This window comes from Rhipicephalus sanguineus, chromosome 1, assembly GCF_013339695.2.
Source record: "Rhipicephalus sanguineus isolate Rsan-2018 chromosome 1, BIME_Rsan_1.4, whole genome shotgun sequence".
Lineage (NCBI taxonomy): Eukaryota > Metazoa > Arthropoda > Arachnida > Ixodida > Ixodidae > Rhipicephalus > Rhipicephalus sanguineus.
The window spans coordinates 64,018,704-64,041,490 of record NC_051176.1 but is presented as its reverse complement, the minus strand read 5'-3'; the positions used below and the strand labels follow the sequence as shown (position 1 = coordinate 64,041,490).

The 22,787-nt window shown below is 43.1% G+C and overlaps 1 protein-coding gene across 1 annotated transcript in view; it reads right to left on the bottom strand.

The window, feature by feature from the left end:
- Window positions 1-695: 695 nt before the first annotated feature.
- The window catches only part of LOC119392275 (collagen alpha-1(XVIII) chain), a 503,217-nt gene continuing 481,125 nt past the window's right edge, over window positions 696-22,787 (bottom strand). The window contains exon 30 of the mRNA XM_037659675.2: window positions 696-4,395. The gene's annotated coding sequence lies outside the window, so the exon portion shown is untranslated. The remainder of the gene's footprint in view (window positions 4,396-22,787) is intronic.

Sequence of the window (22,787 nt, the reverse complement as noted above, 5' to 3'; positions counted from 1 at the left end):
TCTTGTCATTTTGTACCCTTAATTAAACGAACAGTGCTACGGTAGACGCATACGGATGAAAACGGTTGGGTTAGTGCATTCGACGTTTCATGACATTATTAAAAAACATCGCGGTATACAAAACACTCGCTCAACAGCCGAAGGTGGCGGCGCGCATCTGTCTTACCTGTCTTACGTAAATTCGCCTATAGACCAGGGCAAGCACTGAGTTGCTGCTGCGTCGCTCTCTCGAAATGTTGTTTGCTCTTCCTGCAATATGCGTTGTCATCATAGTCATTGAGCTTAGAGAAAGTGTAGCTAACAGCGCAACTTTTCGCTTCACAAAATGTGTTTCATGTCATTAAGGTCCTTAATAACTATACTATTATGTCAGAGTGTAACGTTGGCCGAGTTGTTGCAAGGCTCAACGAAAGATTTGTGGCGCGAACTGAGAACGAGAAAAAAACGAAAAAAGACAGGATCATGTATGTATTAGAGACCATGCATTATCGATCGAGAATGAGGTGGGTTCCCACCTGCCGTTCCATTGTGCTTCGTGTGGCTGCGCACCACTGCTTCTAGAAACGCCTCTGACAGGAAGGAGCAGGAAAACATTAGCACGTGAGGTGCTTGAAGCGTACGACACACAGAAGAAGGAGGACGGCTGCATCAGTATTCCTTCGGTCTCTCTGTGCAAGAGTGAATGATTATTTTTAGATAGTGCTGTGCGATAGTTTGCATGGGCTACGCCCTCTCTGCGTGCCTATTTCTTAATATATAAACACTTTGGTAATTTGCGGAAAATAAACTAGTTGAAAGTCTGGCACTCTATTCTGTCTTCCCTCTTTTTTTCCACGTTCTCAGTTTGCGTTAATGTTTTCGTTAAACTATGCTATCAGTAAGATTGTAAATCATAAATATATGAGTGGAGCTGCATGGATGTATTCCTGCTTATAAAAGTATTAGTTAGTACCAAGAGACAAGAAAGCCAGCAGGCAGAAAAAGAGCGCTTCACGCTCGCCGTCATGGCTACTAGCGGCGCTGACTAACACTCCCAGGTTTGAATGCACATATATACCCCATAATAAGTGCACGGTGGGATGACCGCCGCTGCAGCTCAGTTGGTAGAGCATTGGACGCGTTATTCGATGGTCGCAGGTTCGGTCCCTGCCAGCGGCAAATTATCTTATCGCCCACTTTACTTTCTTCACATTTAAGTCATAATTACTACAAATAACATCCCATATACTTTCATTGGCTTTCCTGTCTGTCAGTTCTAATTAATGTTGTGTCTAACAAAGAAAAACGAGCCCTTAAAATTCCCCCTCTTTCGTATAAAAGCGCAGTTGATCAACTTCGGCAACAAAATCATGGTTGTATTTCTAGCTCATGCGTTTCTGGGAACGGTTTGACCTTTATATAATAAAGAAGATTATAATCGTTAGCACCGACAAGAAATGACCGTTATTCTTAGGTGGCTTAAGAAAATAAGACACGATGTAAAATATTGCCACGAATCATAACAGGCGTGTCATCCTTCGTACGTGCATTTTCTTTTTTTTTGTTCATCGTCACTGTATTAGCTCTTTTTTTTAATTCTAAATCGATATACTTACATTATTCATCAATTCATATTTGTTAAAAATGCGATTACCGCTACAGATGATTTTATGAAAGATAATAGAAGATGAAAGTTCTGAAACCCTTTCATGGTCGCAATTTCTTGCTTAACAAAATAAACACACGTTTCTGTTTTATCGAGCTACAGTTGCCTTTGCTTTGGAGCTATACATTATAGGGCTGTTTTGAACATAGCAGTCAACACGAATTTGTCTTTAAAAAAGAAGCAATACTATTGGCCTAAACATCTATTAAAATGGTGCATATTACACCTATCATATTATATATACTCTTCAGCAATCATCGCATGAAACGGCATTCGAATGTACAAAAGGACATATTCTATGGAGACATTTTTTTTTTCAATCTCATATGCGGACAATTTTACGACAAAATTACCGGCATAGTACTTTTGATATGGTCCATACTGCAATCTCATCTACTAAGTCGGCTAACAGCTAATTTGTGAGATATATTTCACCAACAGCTTCTCATATGCAATACATCACGTAATTGGCTCTCAGCAGCGAATTTTCAGTTGGCTAAGTAATGCACTTGATCATAAACACATTTACAGACTTTACTACTCACAGGATAAGCTGATACTTACTGCAACATCGTTAATGCATGAAAGAATAACTTGTCTTGTTTCAATTAAAGCATTTTTGCTGTAACTTTGTCATGACGTCGAATGAGATGAAATATTTCGCCCGCAACGGCAACACCACTGATTCATCCAAAACAATTTAAGTACGCGTTATCGGCGACAACATGTACACGGTCTAGATGCAAACAAGGACGCTGCTTCATTTGGCAGTTCGCAGAATATGTGTCCATATATGTGCCAACCGTAAAGTGTTTGATAAAAAGGCGCGCGACGCATACAGACGAGTTTCCGCAGAGCCGCACGGACGCGGCCAGGTTTGATGACGTGATAGTGACGGGCCTTGGGCCAGACAAACATCGCTTGTTCTGCATGATGGATGCAGTCTGAATGAGCAAGTTTTGATTAGTACATGCCAGTATAACCAAAAAATCCGTTCCTTTAGTTCGTGACTATTTCAACTAGATAATGCAAGGATCTAGTTGTTGATCGTTTAGCAGCTCTCCAAATAATGAACTAAGCTGCGATTTGCTGATGAAGACTTCTATGGAATACTCTATGAAAGTTTGTTCAAGAAACAATTTTGTTTCTTTTCAAACGTCTACGCCTTTTCTGTGCTTCCAGCGAGGACTATCTGCTTGAACTATCTGCGAGAACTATCTGTATTCACACGCATTGCGAGTACAGAAAAAGAGGAAAGAAGCACATCCCACTCATTTGCTTGCAGAATCTCACGCACTGTAAGAAGCTCCGCTTACCAATGCTTTAAAATAAGCAAAATAGTGCTGTGCGATAATGAGCTCAAATTTTATTGGTATACAGTGTTCACTTTAACACATATAATTCGATAGCTGTTTACTCGAATACTGCAAATACAGGCCATCTGAATCAACAAAAGCCGAGAGAGCGCAGCTCAGGATGTGTCACTTTTTATACACACAAACAGTTTTCTGTGCAAAAACTACAATAGGACGGTTCCCAAGGCGTTACTCCCAACATGTGTTGAGGTTTGCTGTTGATATGTACTGGTCTTAACGTCAACAACTGCTGCTATACTAAATAACACAGTTAAACTGTCCTGTAGAGATACGGCGTGTGTTCTAAACGATATGTCTTTCCTTTGTCAAATCTCAGCTATACGCGAAATTGCATTGACGACGGCTGTGTGATTAAATTTTATGAGAAGGCATTATTTTAGTTGTATTTCTTTCTCTATTAGACCGCTACCAAGTAATTCACGGGACATTCCCTTCATGCTGCGACAGTTCTAGGAATCAAGTGATATTTTGACCGCCAGAATTTTTACAGAGCGACATTTATCCGCGCTGCCGTGTAGATTTAACCAAAAGCATTGAGATTAAATTAATCCTAAAGTTAATACATATTAGCCCATGTTGAAAAAATGACATCTACTCTACTGGTTTTTTTTTACCGTGATTACTGTACCACAGTCGCGACCACCATTACACAACAGGCTTCTTACCAATATCCATACTTTCAACCTATTTCTGGGCTTTAACAATAAGTGGGACGTAAAACCCGAGCAATTATTATTAAGTTCATAAGGTGAACACAAAAACAAACATCGCTTTTGTTTCATAAATATATGTTTAGGAAGTAATGGGCTCCGCAACATCATCAGGCAAGAACTTTCACGTCATTGATGATGACAGTAAGTCACTATAAGACGCCCCTGCGTAGCGGGTCGCCCTGTAATTGGCTTAGCGGCACGAAAGCTAAGGCTCGACTTAACTGGCTTTTCATCTTTGAAGAGCAGATAACCAACTGCCACTACATGTTTGCTAAAAAAACGAGTAATCATGTCATGCCCACGTTGGCTGCGGCAAGTATTGTATGACTGTACCTGCACATTGTTTAAGTTGTTGCTGCTAGCCGGTGATACTGAAGCAAATCCTGGCCCTCTTTCTGATTCTGCCACTCGCGAGCTTGTCAGTGTAATGAAAGAGTTACAATATGAGCAGACAGCGATACTTAACGAACTTAAAGAAATCCGACTGACATTTTCTTATCATGAAATATCTTTCAATGAATTTAAAACAAGACTACAAAAAAAATGAATCAGACTGCCTATCGTTCAGCACTTTAAAATCCGCGATGCAAAACCTTCAGTTGGCCTCTGATGAATGTAGAAGAGGAGTTTCGTTGCTGTCGATCTGTTCGAATGGATGACACTGGAAATACACCCCGTCGAAATATGTAGCATTATTGTAAACGATGCTCACAAAGAATTCAGGCAAGAAAGCCAAAAACTAATCCTTGATCTCTCCAAAAGTTGCCTCTGTGCCCCAATTCTACTGAGCGTGCGCGCAGGCTGGGGTCCAATAAACAAGACAGAAGTAGGCCTACAATTGTTAAATTCAACCACTTCAAAGAAAAACAAAATGTTCTTTTTCAAAGCAAGAAATCTTCTGCTTTCTGTGGCTTTACGTGCCAAAATCATTATAAGATTGCAAGGGACGCCGGATTGGAAGTTTCTGGCATTTTTTACCACCTTAGGCTTATTAACGTGCACATAAATCTAAGTACGCGGGCCTCTAGCATTTCGGCGTTCATCGAAAATCCGACCGCCGCGGCAAGAAATGTAATGGCATGTACTACAGTGTCAATGAAAAGTTCTCGCCCAAGCACGCATGCAAACCACTAGTGCAATTTGGTAAGTCTCCTAAACTGCATTTTAAGCTCCGATGTGATTGTTTTCTCTGCAGCAACAAAACTGTTATCTAAAACTGTTATATCTCTGCACACGAGGTCGTCGAACGAAAGCCCTAGCGCCAGATAAAACACGAAGGTATATTAGTTAGTCCACACCATTTGGCTCTGTCGTTCCTGTACACTGTATATCTGTAGCAAAGTAACTAACGTGACTTGCTCGGTAGCCTCATTTCCTCATCGTCATGTAACGTAGTTTTAAGAGAGGTATGAAGTGGGCGAGTTGGCGGCTGTGCATGGTTATTTTAGCACTTGGTATGGACCAACGAACGTCTTCGCAAACAGAGATATGCACGCCAACAATTGAAGATTCGGTTGATCTTGCGTCACACTGAAAACGATGCTCATACACACCGATATTTCATGACATCGCGTTGCTTACAGGCGGTGGTGACAAAAATACCAGGGAGATTAAAGAAGCCTTATTCATCCCAGCAGCAAAAGACCAATGCATAAGCACGCCCTCACTACAGCTAACTCACGCAGCGATCAATCTCCTAGAAGGCGATCCACACTAACCTGCCCAAGGCACCAGCTGTTGTTTATGTTGTTTATGTTATTTTAGTTCATTCATTTTATGTGTGCTTTTCGCCTGCCCCCTTCTCTCCTCCCATATGATCGTTGACATTTATATGACACGTTGCAATGTGCCATAAACTAGTTTTAGGTTTGCGCACCGCCCGTCGTCAACATGTCCCTGTTTTCGGACCCCGTTTCGTTTTGCAAAAATTAACTATGAACGTAGTTTTCTTAAACGAAACATAGTTTAATTCGTCCATCCTTGACTCCGGGTTATTCCCGGCATTTCCTAACTTCGGTATGCTTTCTAAAGATCGACCTTACAGCTCGCGTGGCGGTGTCCACTGAATGTCTAATTAAACGCTTTAAGGTTATGCTGTAATGCTTTTTTCCTGTTTATACTTATAGGCGTATGTCGTCAGTCCCCTAACAGTGACAGCTCTTTCAATCAGCTTTTTCATGATTGCTTGCTGGCCATCATCTTTTTCGGTGATTTTATATTTTCTTTGATTGACTGGGCTGCCCGCGCAGCCATACTATCAAGAAATAACGCCGACAATGAGGTATTTCTGAACGATATGTCTTACGTTCGGTCTATTACAACTTATTAGAGAGCCAATGCCCATCTTGACTCATTTTGCCAGCATCCCTGACCTAATCATAACTACAGGCGCCGACATCATCTCCTTATTAACGTATCTTTCGCCACTGAGAGCTGAATCTGTGATTAACGGTAACAGGTCCAGTGATATACTGAGAACCAAGAAAACCAGAAAAACACTGACATCAAACGCGACTACGCTCCTATGGCAGAAGAACTAGCTCTTTTTGCGATGAATTCGCAATCCATCATCAGCTAGGCTTCATTGAAACAAACTGGACGCTGTTAAAAAATAAGACTTTACGAGTCATAGCAATATATGCCCCCCACTATTAGCGTTAAATAGTGAGCACAGTCTTCGTGGTTGAATGCTAAATTAAAGAAGCCTAACAATAAGAAAACGAGGTTACTTAGATCCGCGAAGCGTTCTAACTCTGCATGGGCGAAATACTATACTGCTGCTAAAAAATAAATAACAATAATTACGCAAGCCAAGAATTGCTTTTACAATACTACGCTACTATCTATGCTACGGAACAAGACCAAACGATTCTGGAAAAGTATTAAACCTGTTAAGTCAGAAGACATTTCATTACGTGACACTAATGGCTGCTCTATACCCAAATATGATCTTGCTAAAGTACCAAATATTGCTCTGTTTTCGCCCGCGAAGCTACTCGGAATCTTTCCCGTCCTACGCGAAATCATTGGTGCCCTGTAGTACCTTTAGCCCAAGCGGTATTGTTAACATCACTGACAAACTGAAAAAGTCGTGGTCAGCTGCAACTGACGGTAGTATAAACGCTGAAGTGCTCAAAAACACCAAATACGAAACGACAGTCATATTTCAGCAATCGCGAAATACAGGTTCAATTCCAGAAGACTGATGTAGTGGAAGGCCTGTTCCTGTCTTCAAGAAATGTAATCGGTCATCGCCAAACAATTATCATTTCACTATAAATGAACGGTGTATGCTGCAAAGTAATAGGATGTAGCCCATTTTTTGCCTTCTAACATTTCTTTTCTCTCCTAATCCCCATGGTTTCCGTCTCGGCTACTTTTGTGAAGCCCAACAAGTCCTCTTGCTCCATGAAATTCACTCGCACTTTTATGATCATATCACCTCTGATGTGCTGTTCTTTTTTTTTCTCGATAAGGCTTTCGATAAAGTTTCTCATGGTGACTTACTGCTCAAGCTTTCATGCCTTAACTCAGATACAACTCTCATCGACTGGATTCGCGAATTTCTAACTGATCGTCGGCAGTTTGTTGCTGCTGCAAGTCCCCCCTCTCTCGTGTGCACTCCGGCGATACTCAAAATACTGTACCGCGCCCTCTACTCTTATCAATTTATATTAACGACCTGCCACTCAACATTGGTCTTAACATTAAAAATTTTGCTTATGAATGCGTCCGATACCACCCAGTACCTAACTCATTCCGTTCTTTAGTCTTGCAAAGGGATCTTACTAAACTACAGGAGTGATGTGACAACTGGTTAATAACCCTCAATGTTAACACGACATTTTTAATCTCTATTAACTGACGTGATGATTACACAGCCACTGCTTACACCCTATATATTTACCCTGTATGAGCTACTAACATTCTTAAGTACCAAGGTGTGATTTAAAATTGTCGGAAAATATCATCGTTAATAATTCTGCTAATCGAGTGCTGGGTTATCTTCGTAATCGAGTCCTGGGCTATCAACTAAGCCTAGGTTCTTACCTCTACTAAACTAATAGCTTATAAAATACTTCTGAGGTCTAAAACTGACAAGGCTAATGTTATTTTTCATCTCACCAAGTTAATCTTAGTAATCTGTTTGAATACAAACTCATTAGCTCCAATTACTCGAGTAACATCACTATGTCTGGTGAAAACGCTTAGCTTGACTTACCCCCTTTTGTCGCTCGTATTAAAAATTACCGTCCATGTCTCTGTCATTATTTTTCTCATTCTTTGCCACCAGACAATCAATTCATCAGGCCTGCCCATCGGACATCGCGCCATTGTGGTTCTAAAGCCGTATATCCCGAACGTACTCGTTGAAAAGCCTTTCAGAAGTTTGTTTGTTTTTTTTCGCTATATACGGCACAAGACTGGAATCACCTTCCCACCATTACCATGATAACACATTTCATCTAGTTTAGAACAGCCGTAAATAGCTATCCTTCATCGTGCTAACTGTGAACTGCTGCTTTTTTTTTTGCCCATTCAAGTAATAATGTCGCTCTGGGACCCTTAAGGTATGAGTAATGAAATTAATACAGAAATCTGACATACACCATTCTGGTGCCGTTCATTCATAAGAGCTGTTGGCGTGAGAAACATACAATGGTGGGCGATACTTAAAAACGAGCATTTATTAAAGCACTTAATAATCAATAATAAAATAGGTTTGATGACTTTGCCTCTCAGTCCTTGCTCACATGGTGCGCAAGCCCCCGCCACATCACAGCACTTTTTCCCAACACATGCACTAGCTTCGGTTTTCGGGAATTAAAATGCACCAAAATGTTGACTATGCAATAACTTGCACACTAGTACTTCAGTCGCTCTTGTCACACATTTTATAAACGCTGAAAGCGTCAATTTTAATGACAATATTGTCCTCAAATTACACGCTTACATTTTTGCTGCAATATGTATTGTTTTTAAGCCCGATATTCACACGGTCATGCTGCTTCCACTTACGCCACTGAATGAAAATCTTTAGCATATGATCATTTTTCAAACCTGGTACCACAATATTCCTCTCTAAAAGCGTTTTTCTGATATTTCTCGGTGTTGGCATACGTGCCAGATGTCGAATATATGCGCTCAACTAACGCCTGAAATTTTAATAGGAAGTACGATCGTACATGCAAGCCACAATTAAAACGTGCGAAGGAAGGAACATGTTTTACGTTTAATTTCGCATATCAATGCACGAATCAAAGTTGCGATTTAACTGAACGTTTTTTTGTAATGTATGCTTTGTTATTGGAATCGTGGCAACAAATATTCGATGAAAACGTGGTCGTAAAACCTTTATGTAGTTACTTCGAGAAAAAAGTTCAAAATAGTAACAAAAACAATTGGTGTTTTTTTATTGAGCGATAATTTTAGCTATTTGAAAAGAAAGTCAGAAGTTTGAGATATTCGTGACAAGCATTTATAAACATCAGGTCGGTGGCACTCATTTCACTCAACCTATGACAGCTGGTACTCGCAACCGCTTAATTTTTGCTCTAACTGATATTATTAACACACTGATAAAGAGCTGATGGTGAACAAAATGACAGTGGCTGGAAATCTGCAAAGGTATCAAAGACTAGATCCGACGCGTTTTCAATCTTGCGAGATGATCGTTATCATATCACGAAGAGCACCTTAACCAGAATACGTCGAAGTGGCACGCACAAGTCCCTTCGTCTGGCATTCTGGCACAAAATATTGACATCCCATAGCGAGCACGTACGCATACACACATGCATACACGCACGCACAGACACACACACACGCGACGCGCACAATCTGTCTCAGTTGCTACGGGTATTTCACAGATGGCTATTTTCAGATGAAGCAGAACGAGGGAACGTTGTGCAGTCTAGACCTTTAGCAGGTGAGGTGAAACAACACCTGAGGTCTAAGGAATAACGCAAGAAACGTTTCAATGATTTCCAAAGCAACGAAGTGCGCTTACAGTACTCTAGAAGCGGAGCCCTCCCGTCGTATGGTGCAATAAAGGGAAGATATGAAGCGAAGGGAAAAAATGGCTGCATGCACACTATCACCTTTTGAGAACACGAACAGTGCTTGCCTATTCATTAATGAACTTGGTTCAATGACATTGAACAATCGAGAAAAAAAACACCCAGTTTTAATCTGTCCATATACGAACCACCAGCCGGACACAAATTACACACCCGTGTGGTGGCGATATTAGCGAATTGTGAATGGGCCATGGACGGCGCTGTTCATGTTCGCACTAACGGAGCGAGACGAATGAAATATAAGAACTGCACCGAAAGGCAAACCACAAGAAAAACGCTGACGTTACAAAAATTTCGACCTGTAACCTACTGGATGCATATGCGATGCTACCTGCGACAGTGAATGGACGTCAATAACACTCGACACTTCTCCATTATAGGCAGTTATGTCTCATGAAATTGTAATACTGCACTGCACAGTAAGTCCCAATTATTTCGACTGTGGGTAATAGGAGATATTCATAGTGCTTTTCACTCCGGCAACACTGGGCATATCAAGTCTTGCCCACACCTTTTCTCAGTCGGACCTGTCCCGTCCTTGTTTAAAGCGCGGGGTTATGGCCATGAAGGTTTTTGACGATCATGGCGACCGAGGGGCCCTGACGTTGCATTCCAAGAACTGTTTGCTTCTCACCGTTGTCCTCGGAAAGCCGGAGACGAAAGTCACTGGGAGAAGCATGTCATCGCTCCATTTTCACTTTTGCATCCCTTTCGAAGCTTGCTTTTTCTTTTTTTTTGGGGGGGGACTCGACCAATAAGTGGGGTGGAGGGTGGGGGGGTGGCTGCCGCGAAACTTTGCCTCTCCCCCTCCCACCTAATGGTGAACCTTGCGCACGCCTATGCTTGAAATGCTGCAACATGCGACTGGTTTTGCTTTCGTGCCCAGCAAAGGATGGCGGATCGAGTTTATGGGCTTGTCGAAAGATGGCGCTCCACATTTTGAATATCCCTTATTCCACTGCCATTTACCGAAACGACCATGCAAACCTCCTTTCTGTATTGAGAGAGTTGTCGATGGTTTCACATGCCGGCGATGTACAATATGTTAAATTTTAAAAAATTCACGGACAATGTCTCGCTTCAATATAGGAACTTCCTGCGAGCACTCCTAAAAGCCCATAGTTACAAGAAACTCTTGCGTTATGATAGATCGCAAGAGCCGCTCGCGACCATTGCTGATGATGGACATACCATCGAAAGCAGCCAGCCAATGGGAAAGATACGAACCCAAAACTGCGTGAATCCAGGAACTCAGATCCGAGGCTACCATGCAATCAGTAACATCAAAACAAAAGAGCGCATATTAATAAGTAGATATGTAATTCGCAAATACAGACTGGTAAATGACGTAGCACAGAAAGTGGCGCACAATACGCTTGTCTATTTACTCCAGAAAGAAGTAAGCAAAAATCAAGGCGGGCATTCCGTCTACAGCAACCGCTTTTCTCGAAAGCGCTCAGATGCAGCTAGATGAGCGCCAGCAAAACCAGTCTACCTAACATGGAAAAATAACACCCCAAACTCTGCAGCTACTCGAAGATGTCTGAACGCTGTAGTAAGGCTAAGAGTAATTTTTAGTAGCAAAGCAGTGTAGAATGAATCGCTGATACGCAACACAACTCCCCGTTTTCTGCAGTGCGTATGACCGCACAGTAAAACTAAATGCGGCAGTTTTTACAAAAAGTGTCTAAGTAATCATTGCTCGTAAAAGAACATTTTGAGCCAATCGTAATTCTGGACACATTATCAGCGAAGCCAACGAGACCGAGGCAAAGAGAACGTACAACTGAGAAGATGTGCAAATAGACCCTTGCTTTCTCTGTTTCCTCCACTTCTGCGGAAAAAAAAACGTATATTTAGAACACATTCAATGCGACCTGTTGCGTGATGACGTGCCCGGTATGTCACAGCAAACCATGCCACGGACACTGGGAGATTCCTCAGTTTTCTTTTACGCAATCACTTCCGACAATGGTAAAGGATTCGCAGCGTGTGGCGCCTATAGCCTAACGCGGTACGGTTGAGACTAGATCATGTATCATACCCGCAGGAGTCTTGCAACAGTGTGCGCTGGCTCTGTGCGCGTCGCATATTTGCATTGCACGTAATTTCCATAGTACCGTCCGCATTATGCAGCCTCTAGACACAGCGCACACAACACGCATGTTGACGTTTTCAGTGATATCAGAAACTCTTAAGAAACATTAGCGGGAACAAAACATTCTCATTTTTGCCAGCTATACGTTCTTGGCGTTCTTGAAGTTTGCTGGCCCTGAGTGAAAGAGGTATCAACTAGCACGCCAATAGCCGCTGGGGCGACTGCTTCATGAATTTATCATGCGACGCAGCGGCATAAATGAAGTCACAAAGTGTCGCACTTGTTGCGTTTTTAGTAGCTCGCAAGTCATGCGTAATTAAACCACAGGGGGCGGCCAGCAGGCATAAGTGTCACCTGCTAGTCGATGTTTTGATTTCGCTCGTTTGCCGAGAACGAAACGCACCAAAGATGTGTGCCGCTTGCACTGCATGTCTGCGAAATTGTTGCGGCTAAGGTTCCGAATACGGCGCCAGGCTTGCGCGTCCGTTGAAGTCCGAGCTTTTGCAAACATGCGAGTTCATCGGCGCACTCACTTCTCAGCAATGTGACCGCAACTCCTTTCGGCCAAATTGTACTTCGTTAAAATGATCCGTTTCGTTACTCAAGTGTCCACTTAATAAATATTCAGGATCAACTTGCTCCACCCATTTTCACGTTAAGCGCTCGGCCGATTCCTCGCGTATAGTCCTCAATTTGAAGCTTTAATGCTACGCCGGCAATCACTACGAGTAGTATCGAGGTTTTGTCGAGAGAAAACTGATCGCTTAAACTAGATGCTTAGGAACTATGTACGCAGCGTTTTCTTATCCAACTGCATGATTCAAGAAGCGTCCCCTTTACCGCCCTCTTCCCAACGGGTTACTGGCATTTCGAAGCGCCGTTAAATGATAGTGAGACCTCCGGAACTTCATCTATCTAGTCCCAGAATGGAAAAGAATGAAAATAACACACAGGTAATGCTGACTGGGCTGTCCAATGGATGAACATGGGACCTTATCATTGCTCGTAATCTTTGCGCCCTTTTTGTTATGTCCTCAATGCCACAGAGACTTCCACCATTCCTCCCAAGTAGACCGCAGCGGTGATGGCTTCTTTTCTGCGTTGCCGCTTTCGTGGGACGTGACTGACAGCGAGCCGTTGCCTCCTTCTTCGCCACCGCCAGTGTGGCGCTTGCGTCGCCTTCCATGCTGCTGTTCCATTTGGTCGTGTTGCTGACTGGTAACTTCGACGCACAATACCACGAAACTGCTGGCGCACGAGTGGCGTTCCTGACCTGCGAAGGGAACCATGCGAAAAATCTGTTAAAGGCACCGATCGTGGCTGTGGAACAAGTCATTCCTATGGCAACATAGGAATGACTTGTTCGCAGTAATTCGCAGTGACAGATATCGCAGTAATTTCTAACACAAAAACTTTTCACGATGAAGCCGTGATGTGGAATGATGCAACGAAATGAAGTCCCAGTCTTGAGCAAGTGTATCACAAAGGAACTTGTCTTGCAGAAGGGTATCTTGACGGGCCACTTGGTACATGTGACTGCGCGAAGACAGCGCGAGAACGGGACGGAGGGTAAGGAGCAGACAAACAGCGCTTGAACTGCAGACAAACAGCGCTTGCACTGTCTGCTTCTTACGCTGCGTCCTGTTTTCGTGCTGTTTTCATCGCATGCACTTGTCTTCCTTAGGGCATTGCTTTCCCCTTCGTCTGAGTGAAGAAGATACGTCCCCATGTTCACACTAGCTATCGCTGAGTCCCGAAAAACACAAATGCTACATTTACGGAAACATACTAAAACACACCTTGGCGCATGTGGGAAAGAAACCAAGCATGCAGAAAAACATGTCGAAAATGATTTATTAAGCGACCCGAATAAAAGAAACTGTGACAGCAGCCGATGAAGCATCATTGTCTAGGGAAAATCGTCGCGCTTGACTGGGCTCGTCCTGCACGGGTGATTCTACAACACGATTGAAATAATGGCTGCAACAACAATCAATTGTTACCTTGTCTATGCACAGAATATTTCGGGTGTGTTCTTCCCGGCAGTAAGGAACAAATTCACGGGTCATAGCTTACATATCTTTTCGTTAGTTACTTGCAAGTGAATGTACAAATCTAATTACTCTGGCCGCGTGGGTTTGACCGGTCAGCTATGAACAGCTCGTGTACCCTTTAGTGCTACACTGCAAATGCAAACTAGCCGAATTGGGCGTTTTAAGGGCTACAATCCTCCTTAATACTACCTTCATCTGGACAGTACTACCTTAGGGTGTAATGAGGTGGGTGTAATAAAGTTCTGCGTCCTCAATTTTACTTCGTTAAGAAATTATGTGGAAGAAAGGAGGTAAATTCACTATCTGACGCCATTCGTCGAATGGAGTTAGAGGAACAAAAAACTCCCATCTCATTTCCTCTGGCATGTTTTCTCTTTTTTTTTCTGAAGCTTTCCATAACGCCTTCAGTGCTGGCGGGCATGCATGCAGCTGTGCGGGGGAAAGAAGTAAAAGAAAGAGGCGGCATGCTTCAGCGCACTAAAAATCCCTTGCACAGATAGCCCAGAGAAAGAGATATACGAGACCCTCCGAACGGCTGGAGAGGAAGCGAGCAAGCCCTTTGGCCTTGGCGGCTGCAGCCTACAGCGGCCCGCCCCCGCCAGGTCAAAAGCAAGCCAGACGAGGCGCTACCGAATGGGACAAAGCTTCGCGCCGCATGCGCGCGCGAAGAAAAAAAACAGAAAAAAAGAAAGAAACGTGAGGAGGGAGTCGTTCCTGCGGCGGCGCGATCGTCGTAGCTAGGCCGCCTAGGCCTTGTGAACGCCACTTCTCAAGTGATCAGCTGTGTCGGTCGTGTGTGCGCGTTTTGTGCCTGCAGCCTCACTGTGTTCTCGTCGCTGGATGTGATATGCGTGGTTTGACGACAGTGCGACATGCTGCGCTGCAAGTGCGATAATCGCGACGGCCCGTCGACTCAAGCGAGCGTGCCGCTGTGCATTACCAAGCAGATGATGGGCACCCTGCGTGCTCGGCAAATAGCTCGGCACAGTCAGGAACAAAAATGGTAAGTAATACTGATGTTCTCTCTCTTTGCGAGCCCTTATCGTCGCTTATGCACCTGTAGATGACCTTCTGCACATTGCATCGCTTGAAAAGTGCTATGAAAAGCAAAAAAAAAGAAAGAAAAGAAAATCGGCATGTCAAGCTTGCGAAATGCCCGCCAGCGCACCATGAGCGTGGCATGTAACCCATGATGCTGTACATTACACGCATGTCATTCATTGTTTCCATGTTACCAGCTGTCATTTATGTACGTGATACAGTCACGTCACGCTATACCAGTCATGGTATGATATCAAGTTAGAGAACCGGACGCGAGTGCACCAGTCTCCATGCCGTAAATGACATACATGTCGTTATTTTCATGTTACTATATGTCATTTATGTTCGTCGCACAATCACGTCACGCTAAAGCAATTTAGGTGTATGTCAAGCGAGCGAACCGGCCGCGAGCGCACCATGAGCGTGGCGTGTGTACATGACATGCATGTCATTATTTTCATGTTGCCAGCTGTCATTTATGTTGGACGTACAAGTCACACTGCACAATACCAATTTTGGTTTATATGAAGCAGGCGAAACGGCCACTAGCGCCCCCGAGACCATGTTGTCAAGATAACGCCATACATGACGAGCGTGTCATGATTTGCACGTTAGAAACTGTCGTTTATGTGCGTCATACACTCTTGTGACGCCATACCTGTTTTGGTAAATATCAAGTTAACGAAACAGTCGCAAGAGAACTAAGAGAGTGACGTGTAAATCATGTTGTTAATGAAATGCATATCATGATTTTTAAGTTAAGACCCATCATTCATGTTCTTCATGCAGTCGTGTCATGCCGCACGAATTTTGGCATACATCCCATTAACGAAACACTCACACGAGCTATGAGTCGTAGGCGGCTAGATAGATAGGTAGATAGATCCGTTCAAAGTCGTAGAAGTGTTTAACAAATGCTTCGCATTTAAGTCGTTGAACTCAGATAGCAATGATGTGTGATGCATGTTTTGGAACTTCTGTGAATATCACTCATGCTTCATACGACCAGTCAATCGACCCAGGAGTGCACCCTGATAAAGTTGTTTGCACGATATAATTTTCTTGCCTGCGATAAAGCATGAATGAGGCATGATGCTTTCAGGGAATATACATTAGAGCAAAAGGCCATGGTTATCACATTGTCACATGATGGAATGTGCATAAAGGACAACTTTGTTTTCGATTTATTCTTTTCTCCAACTTCATTTGTTTGTTTTAATCCTTCGTCATCGTGTCAATTTGCGCACATTGACATGTGACAAGACCGTGCGCTCTCATTTTGCAGCATCTACCTTGGATGCAGTCAACTACCCTGGACATCTTTCTCCCGCCAGGCAACTGTGAGAACCCACCGAAGCACAGATTGTCAGGAAGTGAAAAGACTTTTCGGCAACAATTTTGCATTGCGCACTCTGCCCGTCTCCTGAAATAGCATATTAAGGTACATAAGCACTGTACCTTCATACATATGCATCAAGGAACAGTGAAATAGCATATCAAGGTACATTAACATCATTAGCTTGGATTAATTTAGCTAGAACGAATAAATCATGTTAAAGCTATACAATGACGGCCATATCATGTGACAGACATCTGCTAAGTGCAGTGTGTATTGTGAAGCACATGCGTTTTATAGTATTGAATGAATGGATAAATGTTTATTCCAGCAAAATACAGGAAATGGGCCTCAAGTGAAAAGAGACAATGGTAGCTTGAGAAGTGCACAAGGCCCAGTGGAGCAAAAATAGAGAAAGAGCAGCAGAAACGTGTGCACGTTCAAAGGCAAAACATATACGCATACAAAAAGAAGCAGGAAAGACAAAGCAGAAGAAACGTGCACATTCAAAGGCAAACACCTACGCCATCTGCAAAGTGACAAAATCAAAAAGGCTGAACATTTACGCTAGTGAAAACAATGAAAATCAGAAAACAGTGAAAACAGAAAAGAAGGAACGGCCATTCAACGGCATGGAAGGAATGCAACTTCATTGGTCACGTATCAACAGTGGAATTTGCCAAGGCTACATGTGCATATTCTTGGCCATTAGGAGATGTGCAAGGCTAATTTAATCGCATTGATATAAGTCAGCTGTTGAGTCTGTTGAACCAGATTGTTGAATCATCTTGTTTATTCCCTCTCGTTAATTTGCTGTTTTGCATTATGTTGCGATAGTTTTCAAGGTCAATACATAGCATGACTGTTGACACAATTTGACAAGGTGAAAGCGCCGTTATTGTGCCCAGGCCTTAGTTTATCCTCACTACAAGTGCGCTGTTTATTTTTGCCATGGTTCAGTGCCAAGTTGCCCAATCTTCACTCCTAAACAGAGTAGGTGCGGTTAATCAAGACCTTGCTAACATTCACAACCCTTTTAAAGTGTACTTATAATGATAACTTTACTGACATCAAAAACTACCCACATAATGGTAAACATGGCAAGAGTACACTTCTGGTGGTGTTTCGCATTTTTTTACATCCGTTTGTTTTTTGCCCTGTGCACACGAAGTGAAACACTCACAAGGAAATACATAGCAGCATCTCAATTTTGTATTTATTTCGTGTTTTGACAAAATGTCTTCAATAAGGATAGTCAAGCGCGAATCTTCGGTAAGACAATTCATTCTTATGTATACAGAAATCTTAGTGGACTTCTTTTTTGTGTAATTTTCAGGAATACACTTCTGGCAAAGCAGCAAGTGTTGCTTGCCCACCAGTCTGTGTTCAAATCAAGTGTATTGTGGGCATGAGTGTCGGCAGGATTTTGTCTTGGGGGTGCAAGGCGGTGTAACGTGTCGGCCTGTTGAGCAGGAGAGCATTGGTGTAGCTTGGGTGGGGTCAAGTGCTGGTGTGTCTTGATGGCGGCAGGTGCCCTTCGTGCAAACCCCTGCCAACACCCATGATTGTGGGAATACCCTGATGTGCCTCACTTTACACTATGTCGAACAGCTCGTACATCTTACCACATTTCGGCCAACACTGGTATTGATGCAGTGTGTTATGCGTAATGCTGCGTGCAACCTTTCTGATATCGTGTGCATTTGAAAATTTCGCATTGTTTAAAAAGACGCTGGGTGGGCCCAGTGTTATTCAGCAAACATAAGGCTTAACAGGGGCAGTTGGGCGAGTTGGTGTATATTCATAGTTAAAGAGGGTGCAAAAAATCACAGCACAGAGAAATGAAGGGGACAGGATGACGCGCTACTAGCAACTGAAGTTTAATCGAAACCACAGAAAGATGTAAACACACAGTACGGAAAAATTACAAGACTAAACAATCACACATCCACAGAGGAATGAAGGGGGCAGACAGGACAGTGCGCTACTAGTAACTGAAGTGTAATCAAAACAGAAAGATATAAACACACATGACTAAAAAAGCCGCACATGTTCAACTTCAGTTGTTAGTAGTGTGTCGTTCCGTCCCCTTTGTTGCTATGTGTTCTGATTTCGTTTTCACGTTTTCCTTACCTATGAAATGAACTCCTGACTGTTTCACAGTCTCTATATATGTGTGGTCAATTTTGATTCATCCTCATGGCATATCAAGTCCTAGGATCTAATGTGCAAAGCGACCAGTCACTATTTACAGGAATTCTTTTATTTAGTGCCTGTGATTGCCAATTGCAAGTTGACGTTGCAGCCATGGTGCTTGGATTATTTTCAATGTGGTAATTATGCGTAAGCCATCAAGTGAGGAATTAAGGATGAACTTTTGAGTTACAGATGGCACTAGCTGGCATAAAAACATTGAAGCATGGCTGTACTTGTTATGCATATTAGAAGTATTGGTACATTGCAGTCATGTGATTGTGCCGACAAGTTCCCAAGCACAATTCCAGAAATTTACGATGGCTTGCAGGTATCTGTGAGTAAATATGTACAGCAACATATGAAGGCAACCTTGTAATTTTGTGGGCATTGCTGAATGCTTTTATGCACCTTGGTAAGTGGACCTACAGTCAACACCACAGGTCTATTTTGGGCTTTTTTGTAGGAAACTCAACTCCAAAATCATGTGCGACATGTTTTGATGCCATAGGGTAAACTAGTGCAATAAAAAACTGTACAACTGCCTGTCTACACGGTTTCATATTTCCTAAAAGTGATGCTAGCCTTATTGTACTAATTATTTGCCTTCGTGTGTAGGCTGACACCAAGTTCCTTGAATAGCTTATTTTTTTGAATTCTACTTACATACTGGCACGGTGAAGTGCCCACGTTAGTGCGCATCATGATGAAATTTTACACCTTGCTTTCGTATTGCTTTACTGCTGTGAATTATGTATAGTGCTTAGGCTGTACTGTATATGTTGTTCCACGTGTTCAGTTTTGGGAGTAGGTTCTGTGCACGACGATGGAAATATATACCTATACCCTTACATTGACACGAGAAGTGCTGCTGTTTTGATTCCAATAAAATGTTGCAACCACTGGTTTTGTATCAATTGAAGTATGACTACTTGTCGTGCATGCAAATTATGAAGAAATGAATTTGTGCTTGCAAAACAAATTGCTGAAACACTGCCTGCTCAATGTAACTGCTTGTGTTTTATTACCAAACACATTGAACAGATGATTCACAGATTATGACACATTGTAGAATACAGGCAACAGAAAGTAGACAGAAAGTCATCACTGTGTTCTAACGTAGACTGGGTGATCTTTTATCAAGTAGCATAATTTAAGGTTGCTGTTGTATAAATAAAGTTTAACGTAGTGTGCAGGTGGACGAGGGAGTGCACATATGATAGCTTTTTCCAGTTTTCTGCATAGTTTGCTACAGTCCTCGCGTTTCTGTGTTACGATTGTGAAATTCTGAATTGCAAACAAGCCAACCTCTCTGCTGCTGTGGTGAAGTAATTCAACAGAACCATATTTTCTCAAGAACAGCTGTTCCATTGAGGAAGAGGGTAATGCTTTTTTTTGATGGGTACTGCATCATCTGGCTGAGGGGAGGGCCAAGTACACATGGACGTTCACAAGAGAGAAGTGCAAGTACATTAACTTTTTTGTTTTGTTGGAGACCTGTCACTGGTAAACTGGGGAGGTTGTCCTTGACCTTGGGGCACGCGTTAGGCATTCGCTTTAACGCGGTGGCGTGATGCTTACCAATAAAAGCTAATTAGTAAGAAATGTAGGTAGTATCCGAGTATGAAAGCAAATAAGTACTGAATATGCGTTATAGAGAATCACTGAATGCCGTGCTAAAGCGTGCATTGCGAATAAGCGCTAAGTGCGGAAATAGATAAGCGTTCAGCTGCTCAGAAGGCGCTGCTCGCGGCTGTACGCGCGCATTCAACGCAATTTATGTAGGTGCGCTACAACAGGGGCGTAGCCAAGGGGGGGGGGTTGGGGGGTTCAACCCCCCCCCCCGAAATTTTTCAGTTTTGCTTGCATATATATACACGCAAACATACAAACGCACGCACGAACATACATAAGGTATGGTTGAACCCCCCCCGAAAGAAATTTCTGGCTACGCCCCTGCGCTACAATGTCCTTGTAACTCTGAAATTTTCTGCGTGTGTAATTTTCATATGCGAACGCAGGCGGTCCGCGCTAAAGGGTGCATTGCGAATAGGCGCTAATTGCGGAAACAGATTTTTATTCAGCTGCTCAGAGCGCGCTGCTGCCCCGGCGTGCAGCTTGCGGCAGTACGCGCGCATTAAATGCACTTAATGTAGGCGCGTTACAATGTTCTTCTAAGTCGGGCATTTGCGTGTGTAACTTTCATATGAGAACGCAGGCGGTCTTCGAACCGCTCATAACACGCTGCCGCATCTGGACGCGTGCAGTTCGCGGGTGCAAAAATAACGAAAATTGCTCCACAGCATACGCTCATGGAATGCACATACGTTCGCTCATCTGAAGATACCTTTGTCACGCTGGTATTCACGAATTTATCGCGAGCGAAGACGGCACACGTTTATAATTTTTCTAGCGGCACGACACGGTGAACCGGAGAATTCGGAGCCGAGGGTGTTTACGTCGATCGGCTCGGCCTGCATGACGCCCCACAAATTATGTATTGACCTTCCGCAAGAGCAAACACACGCCGATGGTACAAGAACAGAAGTTCGAAGTTGTGCCGACGGGTTACCAGCCGCTTTGTACATACATTGGTATATGTATATAAGCCCACGAAGAAAAAAGCAACCTTGCAGGTGGTGGCGTTGTGGTGTAATGGTTATAGTGCTTGCTTTAAGTGCGTGTGGTCGCGAGTTCGATTCCTGTGTCGTGCGTACTCGTATGCAAATGTCATGGTTGTGCATAAGTACTTTCTATTATGTCCATTTTCTATTATGTCCTAGTGATGAATAGTAGCAGAAATTGGCCGGTAAACGTAATATAGTGCCTAAAGTATACTTTTTTTTTTCATTTCGCGACCGCTCTAGGGCCTTGTATAAAAGGAGGCTTTAACAGCTCTCAAAAGAAGCAGAAAAACTCTCAGGCGCTCTGTTCAAGCCCTCAAAATGGGTTACATAAAAACACCAACTTTACCTCCAAAAGGAGGCTTTAAAAGCTCTCAAAAGAACCAGAAAAACTTCCAATGCGCTCCGTTCAAGCCCTCAAAATGAGTTCAATAAAAACACAAGTTTACCTCCTTAGTTCCGTCTAATCACTCCCTTAACAAAGGATGTAAATAAAACCTCCTTTTGAACCTCTTTTTGAAGGGAGTTTTGCGTAGTACCTTTTGTATGCACGTTATGCGTCGAGCCCGAAACTCCCTAAAAGGCTCAAACCCGTTTTCAGTGTAACGGTAGCTGCTGGGAAATGTTAATTGGTTCGTTAGATCGGGCACTTCTTAAAATCGGCTTTCGTAACATTTAGTTTCAGCTCTACTTTTTTTATGTTCAACACGGCCGAGAGCGTCATTCACGCCGCAGTGAGCGCATTTGAATGAATGTGAAATACAATGAAATTTATCGCACTTAAATTTAGTTTCATAAATACCAGGTCATTGAAATTAATTCGGAGCCATGTTCCCTCTCCCTATACGCCAGCTCTCACATTGCATCTGGGTTTACTTGGGAAATCAAACTGACAACTCAATCTTTGATTGTCCGCATACTATCGTACAAATTACGTCAACGAGAGGAAGTGTCTGCTTTGTCTTGCTTGAATTCTTTTGCTGCTTAAATTCTTGTTGTGCTGCGGGCACTATCCATCGCGGCTTTCTTCGGCGCTTGATTACCAGCCTTAATATTCGTCTGTTTTACATCTCTGCAGTTCAACGAGAGTGTATCTGTGTTTGTGTGGAGCTGCATGCTTGCGCTCGTTCTGTTCCTGGCCTGCGAGGCCCCCGTTGGCCGCCTGGACAAAATCATGTGGACAAAGTCGTCGGTGAAAAGTAAAGAAGAACAAGTCAACGGGGGGACCGACCTGGAGCTGCCCACACACCGCTCTGAAGCACCTGAAGAGTCAAATCAGCAGTAAAAAAAATGACAACCGCTTACATATTGTGCATACTTTGTAGCGCTTACTTTAGGAACGCGTTGCGTGCACTTCGCTACGAAAAGATACGACCACTAATGTTATTCAGTAAATCGTAGTGCGGAGAACTATAATGCGGGTTTAGCTTAAACCTGCGGCAGTCACATTCTGACAGAGCCTGATTCGCAGACGGTAATGTATTTCAAACTCGAGTACCCACGAAGGGCGAGACAGGCGGTTCGATTTTGCACCCGATCCGACGTCCGACGCGGGATGCGGCAGCCGGAATGGTGACATTTCGTCGTATATCGAATGTCCAGCGCGCATCAAACCGGGCAGATAGTT